Here is a 13856-nt window from a genome sequence, read left to right as displayed (position 1 = left end):
TTTAAAGAGGGCACGTTCTTAAGTTCCGCACGCATTTATTTTCCTAAACGATTTTCATACTAATTCACTTTATGTTAAATTTTTTAGAATCTTAGTACACCTATATTACCGTACATGCATTTATTTATTTTTCGTAGTTACCATATATGCATTTATTACTTACACTATTACTCAATATATACATTAATTACTCAAACTTCACGTGTGTCCTTATGGCATTACTATACTACCACACACACATATATATGTTAATTATAAATGTTTGAAAATATATTAGTGAGAAAAGTTAACTTATTTATTACATATATCATTAATGGAATAAATAATAATAAATATGTCTGCATATTAATTTAAATAAATAAAAAATATATATGTATTTTGTTGAATATATTTAAATTAATTTGTGATTATCTTTAATCTCTAATTAGGTTAAGAATGACGTGCGAAGAATTTTTAAAGTCGTTGATGTTTCTGGAGAGATATATAATTTTATTTTATTTATTGTAAAGACTAAATATGGAAACTGAAATTGAGGTCTGTCAATTATTATCGACTTTTTAATGTCGGTGATATTTTTGGAAAGGTATATAGTTTTATTTTATTTATTGTAAAGACTAAATATGGAAACTGAAATTGAGTTCTCTCAATTATTATCATTTATTGACATTTGCGAAATTTATAATAGGCGAAGAAGAAATCTGTTCACAAATTCTTCAACAACAATCTAAATTATATAAGTTTGTTACTAAATACCAACATCTCTTCGATTTTTTTTAGAATTTTTATCAACTTAAATCAGTATCAATTAACATCAATTCAACTCTAATGTGAGTTTAATAGATACTCTCAAATCACCCATAGAAATACTCTTACTATAAGTTTAACCTAGAACGCAATAGTTAAATACTTATAGGATTAAACTTACCCGTGTCAATGATCTAACGGTTATGAGAATTATAGAATATGGTTCTAAAATAATTCAAAAATGATCGAAAAATACATATACAAGTATAGAAAACTCTATACAATTTTAAAGAATTTTGAATGAGCCCATAAGTGGCCAGAATTGTGTAAATAAATATATAATATTTTGGTCGTTCGTTTAAAGAGGGCACGTTCTTAAGTTCCGCACGCATTTATTTTTCATTTTCATACTAATTCACTTTATGTTAAAAAAAATTTAGAATCTTAGTACACTTATATAACTGTACATGCATTTATTTATTTTTCATAATTACCATATATGCATTTATTACTTACACTATTACTCAATATATACATTAATTACTCAAACTTCACATTTGTCCCTATGGCATTACTATACTACCACACACATATATATATATATTAATTATAAATGTTTGAAAATATATTAGTGAGAAAAGTTAACTTATTTATCACATATATCATTAATGGAATAAATAATAATAAATATATCTGCATATTAATTTAAATAAATAAAAAATATATTTGTATTTTGTTGAATATATTTAAATTAATTTATGATTATCTTTAATCTCTAATTAGGTTAAGAATGCCGTGCGAGTGCCGTGCGAAGACTTTTTAATGTCCCTAATGTTTCTGGAGAGGTATATAATTTTATTTTATTTACTGTAAAGACTAAATATGGAAAATGAAATTAAGGTCTGTCAATTATTATCGACTCTTTAATGTCGCTGATATTTCTAGAGAGGTATATAATTTTATTTTATTTATTATAAAGATTAAATATGAAAACTGAAATTGAGGTCTATCAATTATTATCATTTATTGACATTTGTGAAATCTATAATAGGCTAAAAAGAGATCGGTTGGCAAATTCTTCAACGGCAATCTAAATTATATAAGTTTGTTACTAAATGCCAACATCTCTACCTTTTTTTTTTTAAATCTTCATCAGCTTAAATCAATATCAATTAACATCAATTCAACCCTAATGTGAGTTAATAGATACTCTTAAATCACCCATAAAAATACTCTTATTATAAGTTTAACATAAAACACAATGGTTCGGTACTTATATGATTAAACTTACCCGTGTCAATGATCTAACGGTTATGAGAATTATACAATATGGTACTAAAATAATTTAAAAATGATCGGAAAATACATAGACAAGTATAGAAAACTCTACACAATTTTAAAGAATTTTGGATAAGCCCATAAGCGGCCACCATTATGTAAAGAAATATGGAATGTTTTTGTCGTGCTTAGTCACACAATTCGTTTAAAGAGGGCCCGCTCTTAAGTTCCGCATGCATTTTTTTTCCTAAGCGATTTTCATACTATTCACTTTATGTTAATTTTTTAGAATCTTAGTACACCTATATTACCATACACCAATTTATTTATTTTTCATAGTTACCATATGTGCATTTATTACTTACACTATTTCTCATTGCATTACTATACTACCACACATACATATATATATATTAATTATAAATGTTTGAAAATATATTAGTGAGAAAAGTTAACTTATTTTTTACATATATTATTAATAGAATAAATAATAATAAATATATTTGCATGTTAATTTAAATAAATAAATAACATATATGTATTTTGTTGAATATATTTAAATTAATTTGTGATTATCTTTAATCTCTAATTAGGTTAAGAATGTCGTGCGATGACTTTTTAATGTCGTTGATGTTTCTGGAGAGGTATATAATTTTATTTTATTTATTGTAAAGACTAAATATGGAAACTGAAATTAAGGTCAGTCAATTATTATCATTTATTAACATTTGCAAAATTTATAATAGGCTAAAAAGAGATCTATTGGAAAATTCTTCAACGGCAATCTAAATTATATAAGTTTGTTACTAAATACCAACATCTCTTCGATTTTTTTTAGAATCTTCATCAGCTTAAATCAATATCAATTCAATCCTAATGTGAGTTTAATAAATGCTCTCAAATCACCCATAGAAATACTCTTATTATAAGTTTAACCTAGAACACAATGATTCGGTACTTATAGGATTAAACTTACCCGTGTCAATGATCTAACGGTTATGATAATTATAGAATATGGTTCTAAAATAATTTAAAAATGATCAAAAAATACATATACAAGTATAGAAAACTCTACACAATTTTAAAGAATTTTGGATAAGCCCATAAGCGGCTACAATTGTGTAAAAAAATATAGAATATTTTTGTCGTGGTTAATCACACAATTTGTCTAAAGAGGGCCCTCTTTTAAGTTCCGCCCGCACGCATTTATTTTCCTAAGCGATTTTCTTACTAATTCACTTTATGTTAAATTTTTTAGAGTCTTAGTACACCTATATTATCATACATGCATTTATTTATTTTTCATAGTTACCATATATGCATTTATTATTTACACTATTACTCAATGTATCCCAATGGCATTGCTATACTAACACACACACATATATATTAATTATAAATGTTTGAAAATATATTAGTGAGAAAAATTAACTTATTTATTACATATATCATTAATAGAATAAAAAATAATAAATATATTTGCATATTAATTTAAATAAATAAAAAATATATATGTACTAGATTAGGTTAAGAATGCCGTGCGACTGCTGTGCGAAGACTGTTTAATATCGTTGATGTTTCTGGAGAGGTATATAATTTTATTTTAGTTATTGTAAAGACTAAATATGGAAACTGAAATTGAGGTCTGTCAATTATTATCATTTATTGACATTTGCGAAATCTATAATGGCTAAATAGAGATTTGTTGGCAAATTCTTCAACGGTAATCTAAATTATATAAGTTTGTTACTAAATAGCAACATCTCTTCGATATTTTTTTAGAATCTTCATCATTTTAAATCAATATCAATTAACATTAATTCAACCATAATGTGAGTTTAATAGATACTTTCAAATCACCCATAGAAATACTCTTATTATAAGTTTAACCTAAAATGCAATAGTTTGGTACTTATAGGATTAAACTTACCCGTGTCAATGATCTAACCGTTATGAGAATTATAGAATATGGTTCTAAAATAATTCAAAAATGATCGAAAAATACATATGCAAGTATAGAAAACTCTACACAATTTTAAAGAATTTTGGATGAGCCCATAAGTGGCCACAATTGTGTAGAGAAATATATAATGTTTTTGTCGTGCTTAGTCACACAATTCGTTTAAAGAGGGCCCGCTTTTAATTTCCACACGCATTTATTTTTCTACGCGATTTTCATACTAATTTACTAGCCGAAGGTTCCAAGAATGGCTTAGAACATTGGTCCATTTTAAAAATACTACTTTACCCTCAAAATATCATCCAAACTCCTCCACGTTTTTTCTCTCAAATAATCATCATACTCAGCCTTATTTGTGAAGAATTTGTAGCAAAATTGACAAACTTATCAAATGGAAATACCTTTTAAGGTGTATTGCGTTCCAAGAAGATGAACAGGTTAGGGGATACGGCTCTCAAATGAGGAGAGCCGGCTCACCAAAAGATGGAGCCGGCTCTAGGGCTTGTAGAGCCAGCTCTACAAGGGGTAGAGCCGGCTCTGGTTTTTGGGTGTTGCATTGTCGAGTTGCCATTGGTGGAAGGACTGCTTAGTCGTTAATGTCTCGTTTTGGGCCACAGGTTTGGACAGTGCCTACATATATGTTAGCCGGTTTTCCTCCTTTGAGAGCTGTATCCCCTAACCTGTTCGTCTTCTTCGCCTCCAGCGAAGTTCAAAGCCACTGTACAATTTTTATAACTTATTTCAGGTTCTTGAAACAAGGTTCCCAATGGCTGAGGACAATAGGTTTATTTGACAGGAACCATGGTCCATCTGATAAAATTTGGTAGAGTCTTAGTACACCTATATTATCATACATGCATTTATTTATTTTTCATAGTTACCATATATGCATTTATTACTTACACTATTACTCAATATATACATTAATTAATTAAACTCCATGTGTGTCCCAATGGCATTACTATAATAACACACACATATATATTAATTATAAATATTTGAAAATATATTAGTGAGAAAAGATAACTTATTTATTACATATATCATTTATGGAATAAATAATAAAAAATATATTTGCATATTAATTTAAATAAATAAAAAATATATATGTATTTTGTTGAATATATTTAAATTAATTTGTGATTATCTTTAATCTCTAATTAGGTTAAGAATGCAGTGCGAAGACTTTTAATATCGCTGATGTTTCTGGTATATAATTTTATTTTATTTATTGTAAAGACTTAAATATGGAAACTGAAATTGAGGTCTGTCAATTATTATCATTTATTGACATTTGCAAAATCTATAATGGCTAAATAGAGATCTGTTGGCAAATTCTTCAACAACAATCTAAATTATATAAGTTTGTTACTAAATAGCAACATCTCTTCGATATTTTTTTAGAATTTTCATCACCTTAAATCAATATCAATTAACATTAATTCAACCCTAATGTGAGTTTAATAGATACTCTCAAATCACCCATAGAAATACTCTTACTATATGTTTAACCTAAAACGCAATGGTTCGGTATTTATAGGATTAAACTTACCCGTGTCAATGATCTAACTATTATAAGAATTATAGAATATGGTTTTAAAATAATTGAAAAATGATCGAAAAATACATATACAAGTATAGAAAACTCTATACAATTTTAAAGAATTTTGGATAAACCTATAAGCGGCCACATCCATTGAAAAAGAAAAAAGAAAAGAAAGAACAAAAGAAAGAAAAAGACCAAACTTTATCCTTAATATCATTTTTCGACATTCATATAATCTATCAATATTATTTTGGAGTTATGATTTATTTTAACAAAGCATGTCCTAAATTGACTACGTTGTATTTTTTAGGACATTGAATTTATGGAAAAGAAGATAGACGATCTCAAAAAGAGCATGAAGAGGAGCAATGACAAGCAGTTAAAAATTGAGCATGAGTGCTGTCTGAAGATTTGTTTATTATATAGTAGGGGATTATAATTCTTTATAATTCATTAAAAAAAATTCGTTATTTAGTTATGGAGGCATATCTAATCTAGTCATGCATTATGTGCAAATGGATATATTTTCTGCACTGAAGCATTTGAAATGTTCATTGTACTGTGAAATGACGGTGTAATTGTGTGTCTAATCTTTATCCAAACATTTAAATTTTTTATTAACTGCTCTTGTCCTCAACTGTATGATTTTTGCTGTTGGCCTCTATTCTCGGTGGTTTAATTACGTCACAGCTTATCAATTTCAGGACATAATTAGAAAATCTGTATATAGCATCAGTAGTTGATTCGAATAATTTACTACAATTTGGTTGCCATCTAGTTGTTTGACTAAAAAGATAATGGATCCATGCATGTCTTCTACAGTTCTATATTATTCTGTTGCATTTTTAGTGTAGTGTCAGATATTTGCATAATTCGTCAGGTTATCCCTTTGTAATATTAAAGAACTTTTTCATGTTCTTTTGCCGAAGCAGCAGTGGCTGCTGCCACAATAATGTACTACTCTGGAAAGCAGCAATGCAACTGTCCACAGCTGCCCTTGTTCTGGCAGCAACAAGTGCTGCCTTGGCAATGACTGCAGACTTTGGTGTTTTTTTTTTTTGGGGGTGGGGGTTTGTGTGTGTGTGCGTACTGAAGTTTCTGTTTATTCTGCTAGCACATAAATTCCGTCCAAGCATTTCCTGGGGAGCATTTGATCTCTATTCTCAGTTTTTCCCTGGTCAGTGAAAAGTTAACTGTAATATTACTGAAATTAGATTGTGCAAGATGCATACTGAAGAAAACCTAGGATCAGCTAAAATGAGAACCGGATCTGTTCACGTCTGAAGTTTTATGGTCTATGGGTGACCTCTCCTAAGCTCTTAATAAGGCCAAGAAATAAGAGAAGATTTTTCTAACTGCCACTTGACTGGATTATTTGTTGTTAATTTTAAAGATTCTTCTACTGCCAAATATTATATAAATTTTCCTCTGACGTCACCTACTATTTTTTTATCACTCCACGTGTCATTTTTCAATTCACTACTCTGCACTTTGGCACTTAGATTCTCTGGGGTACTTTTATAATTTTCTATGATGGTCTTAATTCACATTTTTCTTGTTGTTTTCTTTTAATGGAAAACCAAGAATGAATAATTTATAAATAATCTGTGGGGGAATTTTCAATTAATCATGTTTATTTCTTTCTTGCGATTGTTCATAGAATAAAAAGGCTGGTCACAGCCTCCCTTCACATGTTTGAAGGGGAATGATTTTCTATTATCTAATTAAATCATGAATTATATTCGTGTGGGACTAGTGCTTGACTCAATGGTGAAAGCTCGGACAAGCTTGAGAATGAGCTTTCAAGTTTAAGAGCAGTCACTTTTAGCAAAATATAGCTGAAGAGTAGGTCCGACTCCCTCCCTTCTTGCCCTTCCTAGTGTCCTGTGAGGTGGAACATACATACATTGGGTAGTGAATTATATTTATGCATTCACATTTCCTGCTTATTATGCTCTTAGAAGTATACAAATGTTACTTATCAAAAAAAAAAAGTCTACAAATGCTGATGTGTTTGACAATTCTGTCATATCGGATTATGATGGTATTAACCTAGGATAAAGTTCATTTTATGCAGATCTGGTTAAAATAATATCAAGTTAATAAAATGGTCTGAAATTTCAAATGGTGGTGGTGGTTAGTTTCTGCAGGTCAAAAAGTGGATTGAGGAGGAAAGGATGTCCGTCTCGGGGACTGGAAAGCTGCTGATGTCAAGATTCTGAATACTTTTCAATTGCTCACTGCGAAACCTGTTGTTTACTTAGTGAGTCATCTCTTCGTTCTTGCATAAAAGACTTCTACACTGTGTTGTTGGTAGGCCATTCTTGTTTTAAATATATTATATTTAGTCACATTTGTGTTTGCTCTACATATGCTCAATGTATTTATTGGCTATTTGTGGATTATGCTTCCTGTGGGAGCTCATTGGATGCTGGGCTGGTTGTGAGTTAGTGAAAGATCATGTGAAGCTTGGCAAGTAGTGTCTCATGGAGTGTGATGGGAGCGAAATATGAGATCTTTTGGGATATTGAGATGCCTATACATAGGTTTAAGAAAACCATGTTAGATACTTCTCGTTTTTGGTCTTTGGGGGGGTCCCGTACTCTGTATTCTTTTGTCGATTTTTTGGTGATTTATCTCTCTGTGAAGGAGTCTAGGTTACTATTCCTGCATAGTTTTGGTTGTATCATGGAGTGTGTGGCGGGTGTGGAATAGGAGATGTTTTGGGATGTGTTTAGAGATGCCTATACAGGGATTAAGAACACCAAGTTGGATACTTCTCATTTTGTCTTTGGGGGCATTTGCACTTTGTATCCTTTTGCAGATTTTTTGGTGATTCGACTTTCTCTTAGAGTATCTTGGTCGGGATTCCTGCACACCTTGCGTGCCTATGGTTATGCTTACTGAAAATAATGTATTGTCTTTTTGTGGCTTTAGCGTGTCCAATGTGTGCTTGTAAATAGAAACATTTTCACCTACCAAAAATCTGGCGATGATTCTTTTAAACTGGGGTAAATTACTTTGACCTCCCTTGAGGTTTAGCCTAATTACTACCGGATTAAAGTTTTTAAAATATGGTGATCAACCTCATTGAGGTTTGGTTGACCTAACTCTGAACACCCCTGCCATTAATTAACTGTCAAATCCGTTAAATTCAATTAATACCAAAATTACCGGCTGCTATCTGTAGCAGAGGATAGTGGTGAGGAAATTGGTTTACCCTCTCCCTCCGTGTACAACTCAGATACTTGCAAGAAAAAAGAATTTCGGTGGTGAAGAAATGGGTTTCCTCTCTCTCAAGAACTCATGTACTTGGAAAAATAGAAGAAGGGGGGGGGGGGGGGGGGAGGGGGGGTGTTGAAGATTCCAGATCTACATGCCCCCAAAGAAAGGTTTGTGAATCAATGTACCCACAACACTATAAAAGATTCCAGATCTACATGCCCCAAAAGAAAGGTTTGTGAATCAATGTACCCACAACACTATAAAAGCCAACCCTCTTTTAAAATGAAGAGGGATTTTCAGGTTTTTTTTGTGTGTTGTTGGATCGGCCACACCCACCCTTTGTGATCCTTTATAAATGTGTATTTGTGTGTGACATTCACACACACACTATGTATATTAAATGTTTATGGGTTTGTTTGTATACAGTTTGGATGCTGATTTTGTTGTTTGATTCAAGACTCACAAGAACAGATTTCTGAAGCTTTATATGTGTCTGTATTATACTATGTATCTTAGATGTTTGTGAGTTTGTTTTGTACAGTTTTGTTACTGATTTTGGTGTTTCATTCAAGAGTTACAAGAACAGATTTGTGTGGCTTTGTGATCCTTTATACACGTGTATGTGTGTGAATATAGGGCAAAACCTAAAGGGGGTCAGAATAATTTATCCTTGAAACTTTTAATAAATTTAAAAGACAAAAGAATCCCAGGTTAATTAATTATTATCAAATTCCCTCTTCCAAAGCCAATGAAGCCAGTGCCTCTGTTTTATTTACATTCTCAGTAAATATGAGCCCTAAATCTGATAGATATATAATATGATTGAGATTCTTTGATCCACAGTCCTCCTCTTGGACTTCATATTAAATATGAAATGGCTAATTCTGTTTTAGTGAGTTTATCATGCAAGGGTATCTTGTTTCCTCTCGTTTTGTTAATAAATTTGGGTAAGACGTCAATATAATTTTGTGTAAGTAGATCAAGAAAATGTGATTCAGTACCTTGGCCAGGAGGCCTCAGGATTTTGCATATGCTTGAGCTCAGTCCTCGCGTTTATAAATATGGATAGACTGTTCTAACAAGAATGATAGAAATTAAATTACCTTTAGATAGAAATTATATTTCGTTTATATCTGAGTGTGGACAATTCTCCATTTGAATGCAGAGAAACTAGCAAATTCAGTTTAACTGATATCAATATTGCATACAAACGAGGGTCACTGCTTGGTGCAGGGATAAAATGCTTAGCATCAGAGTCTCTGGCTCAAGTTCAATCCTCGGAGCAACCACTTTTTGAAATAGTAAATGTTAGGTCTGTCTCGAGTCCTTCCTCATAAAAGGATTAGAAGTGGGTGATGATCCTTTGGCCAATCTGGCGTAGAAATAGAACTACGAATGAAGTGATAGTTCCTTGCTAAAGATGCACAATATATAGATGCTGAGGTTTGAGGAGAGGTGTTGTGTGGATATGCTTAATTTTTAGTTCACAAAATTTACTATAAAATTTTGGGAATCACTTGCTGCAAAAACTTTATGAATTGGATGGTTTTGGAAGGTGATCGATATCTCTCTCTCTTTTGTTTTGTTTTAAGCTCAACATCATCATTTATATATTTTATTAAAATTTCAGATAGGCATGAAATATCCCAATCAAGAGAGCTAATGTTTGGCCTTATTTATGTGGACTTCTAGAGGTGTTGCAGATATGTAATATTTGCAGTGATTTATCGGTGCATAAAAATAAGGGTAATATTTGCAGTGATTTATCGGTGCATAAAAATAAGGGTGAAATTATTTGATTTTTTTTTGTATATAAATCTTTTACAGAATGATAGTAGTATGCAATCTGCATGCGACTTTATAGTGCATGTAACAACCCTAACTGATGCTAAAATTTAAAAAAAATTCGACATAACCTCCCCTAAAAATGGGCCTTCAACAACTTGTCCCAATACACAAAACACATAAAATCATCTAGCATCCAATTCATCCGTTCATTATACCTTAACATAGTTCCTTTCATGGTGGAACATCCACACACCAAGTAATCTAAATTATCATAATTACAGTCCCAAAATACAAGATTAATATTTAAAGTCCCTGTCTTACAACGTTACATGATACAATTGCATGGAAACATATACCATAATTCCACTAGTTTCATTTACATCAAACAAAAGATAAGTTCATTCTTAAGTTATAAGGCCATGAATACTAACTTAGTTACATTTCCACAACTACGAATATACATAGAACGGTCAAAATACAAAATAGCAAACAACCTTCTAACAATTTTCAAGCTTGAGGTGGATTGTCGTCCACTAGTTCATTTCCAAGACCTGAAAAAAATAATATAAATAGTAGGGTGAGCATAAAGCTCAACAGGTGACACTTAAGACACACATCTTGTGTCCTTGTGAATCCAAACAAAGCATAGGCCAATGGGAAATGGGGATCATACAATGTCGGGGAATAATACAGCATAACGATTCAATGTCAAGTATATCCAATGCAATGGTATGAGATGCAATGCATGCTAGTGTCGCTCCCCATTTTCATAATCCAAAACATCATTTCCAAACTGTTAATACAGCCCGCCCTTTGGTAGCCCCGCTGCGACACGAGAGGAGGATTAGCTAGTGTCCCTGACCCTTGGTAACCTCGCGACGTCATTATGGGGCCCAGCTAACTCAACCACGCTAGGGCGACTCCCTAGTCCCCTCTAGGCTATATTAACCTCCGGCCCGTTGGTAACCCCGCAGCGACCGGGTTTCGTATAAAACCATTTCATCAAAAACACTTCCCTGAAATTCCCCATATTTATTTCAAGAACAATTTCTCCCATTTCATGCAAACCCAATGGTATGTGCATGTATATATGTTCCATACATTCAATGTCATAGCATTTAAAATTCTATACCATAAAATTAAACATTCAACATGTTCAACATCTTCCAAGTAATTATTAACACATTAAGATATAACAAAATACATTTAAGCATACTTTACACATAAAACAACTCACATTTAAATACATAAATTTCTCTAGACAACATTTAAAATAATCATTGATACAATTAACTTCTAATTAAGCATGCTTGGCACAACAAATGATTATAACTCACAATGGAACAAGAAGGTAGTAGATTAAGGTGTCCCTACCTCAAAATGAGCAAAAACCCTAAAAATGGGTTCTTAAATTCGAGCTCCCAAAGAGGACCAAAAGCTGGAATTTCTGGTACTAGCACGTAGAGCTCGTCGTGGGCTCCGTTTTGCCTCAAATGGCACCTTAATCCGATAAGAGATGAGAGAGAAATTAAGCCTTGAAGCTTGAAACCATAAAAAGAAAAAAAAAGCTCAGAGAGCTTCTGGAATGAGAGAGAAGCTGATACGCAGAGAAGAAGAAATAAGTCATTATATTGGCTTATAAATCATGTGGGCTCCACAGGTAAATAACATTTTATTTAACTTTAACATATATATATATATATATATAAAGTTAAAAACATTACAGTGCATGTCTGCAGCACCATATATTTTTGTAACTTCTCCTTATGTGATATCAACATTACACCGATGCAATAGAATTTAGAGGGGCATTTTATTGTAGAATGTGATGTTATTTCAATGCCTTCTTTAGTATTTGAGTGTAGGGGTTGGCTCTTCATTGTTTTTGATGAATTGACAAGCTTAGGGGAATTATATGCTTTGCAGAGGGAAAAATGTCGATGAAGTAAAACAAGAACGGAGAAGCAATTTCCAATACTAAGTAACTTGTCAGCGCTGATGAGTATATTACTTGAAAAATTAAAAGATATAGCGAAAGATTTCCTTCATCTTCTTGTTTTAAAAAAGAAGCAACAATGTTTACTGTGCACATTTCATTATTTTTCTCTTCACTTTTTGGATGTTGCTAGTATGTTTTAGTGGCTTTTTGGGTCAGATTTCCTTCTGCCTTTGCCTTTCAAATTAAACATCTTATTTATTATTAAAAAAATTGTGATTGTGGTGTGGGTTGGACTTTGATTTTAATTGTGATCAGGTTAACACACAGGAGCAGAGTGAGGAATTATCCACAGAGACGTTAAGACAACAAACATATTGTTAGATGAGAATTTTGTGGTGAAAATGGCTGATTTTGGGTTGTCAAAACTGGTCCTGCCTTGGAGCATACCCATGTTAGTACTGCAGTGAAAGGCAGCTTCGGATATCTTGATCCAGAATATTTCAGACGACAGCAATTGACTGAGAAATCCAATGTTTACTCTTTTGGAGTAGATTTGTTTGAAGCTGTGTGTGCTCGAGCTGTTATAAATCCTAGTTTGCCAAAAGATCTGATCAATCTTGCAGAATGGGCAATTAAGTGGCAACGGCAGAGATCACTCCAAACCATCATTGACCCACATCTTGAAGGGAAATATTGTCCAGAATCTTTAATGATATTTGGAGAGATTGCAGAGAAGTGTCTTGTTAATGAGGGGAAGAACCGGCCTACGATGGGAGAAGTTCTGTGGCATTTGGAGTATGTATTGCGAGTTCATGAAGCTTGGATGCATGCCAATGCCAGCGAAAATTCGTTTTCCAGTAGTCAGGTTGTGGGGAATGTTGAAGAGAGAGAAGCTGAATGTGGCCAGCACAGTGCTCTACTTTAGATGAAGATAGCAATTTGGACTTGAAAATAAAGGAAGAGAAAGAAGGTGCATTAATGGGAACTGATGGATCAGATGTCGTGGTTGGAGTTGATGAATTTTCACAGCTAGTTAATGCACAAGGAAGGTGAAAACTAGAGATGTGATCAACAATCATGTTGTTACTAGTCTAAATTGTTTAATTCTTTTTTTGCTACTCAAATCCATTTAAATTTGAGGCTTACACGCATGTTATCAATGTTTGCCAATTATAGAGGGGAGCAGCATGTAGAAATGATGTGATGTCTCAAATATTACATGCATATAAGTTTTGTATCCATTTGATTTTTGGTTTCATTTGTTGTTGAGATTTTTCTCAAGGGCTCGTGTTCTTTTCTTCTTGTACGTGCATAATGTGCTTTGATGTCTGCAGCCAGTGCTTTAAAGAAGAGAAATTTCCAATAGGTCTCCATGT

General features: G+C 32.2%; 1 pseudogene; it reads left to right on the top strand.

Annotated features, from left to right (window-relative positions):
• The first annotated feature begins 6503 nt into the window (after positions 1–6503).
• Positions 6504–13405, top strand: LOC132280722 (probable receptor-like protein kinase At1g30570; annotated as a pseudogene).
• The last annotated feature ends 451 nt before the right edge of the window (positions 13406–13856 follow it).

The sequence above is a fragment of the Cornus florida genome, unplaced genomic scaffold (assembly GCF_030987335.1).
Source record: "Cornus florida cultivar Cherokee Brave unplaced genomic scaffold, ASM3098733v1 CherokeeBrave_3.0.0_Hap2_Chr01, whole genome shotgun sequence".
Lineage (NCBI taxonomy): Eukaryota > Viridiplantae > Streptophyta > Magnoliopsida > Cornales > Cornaceae > Cornus > Cornus florida.
This window is presented reverse-complemented; position numbering and strand designations above follow the sequence as displayed.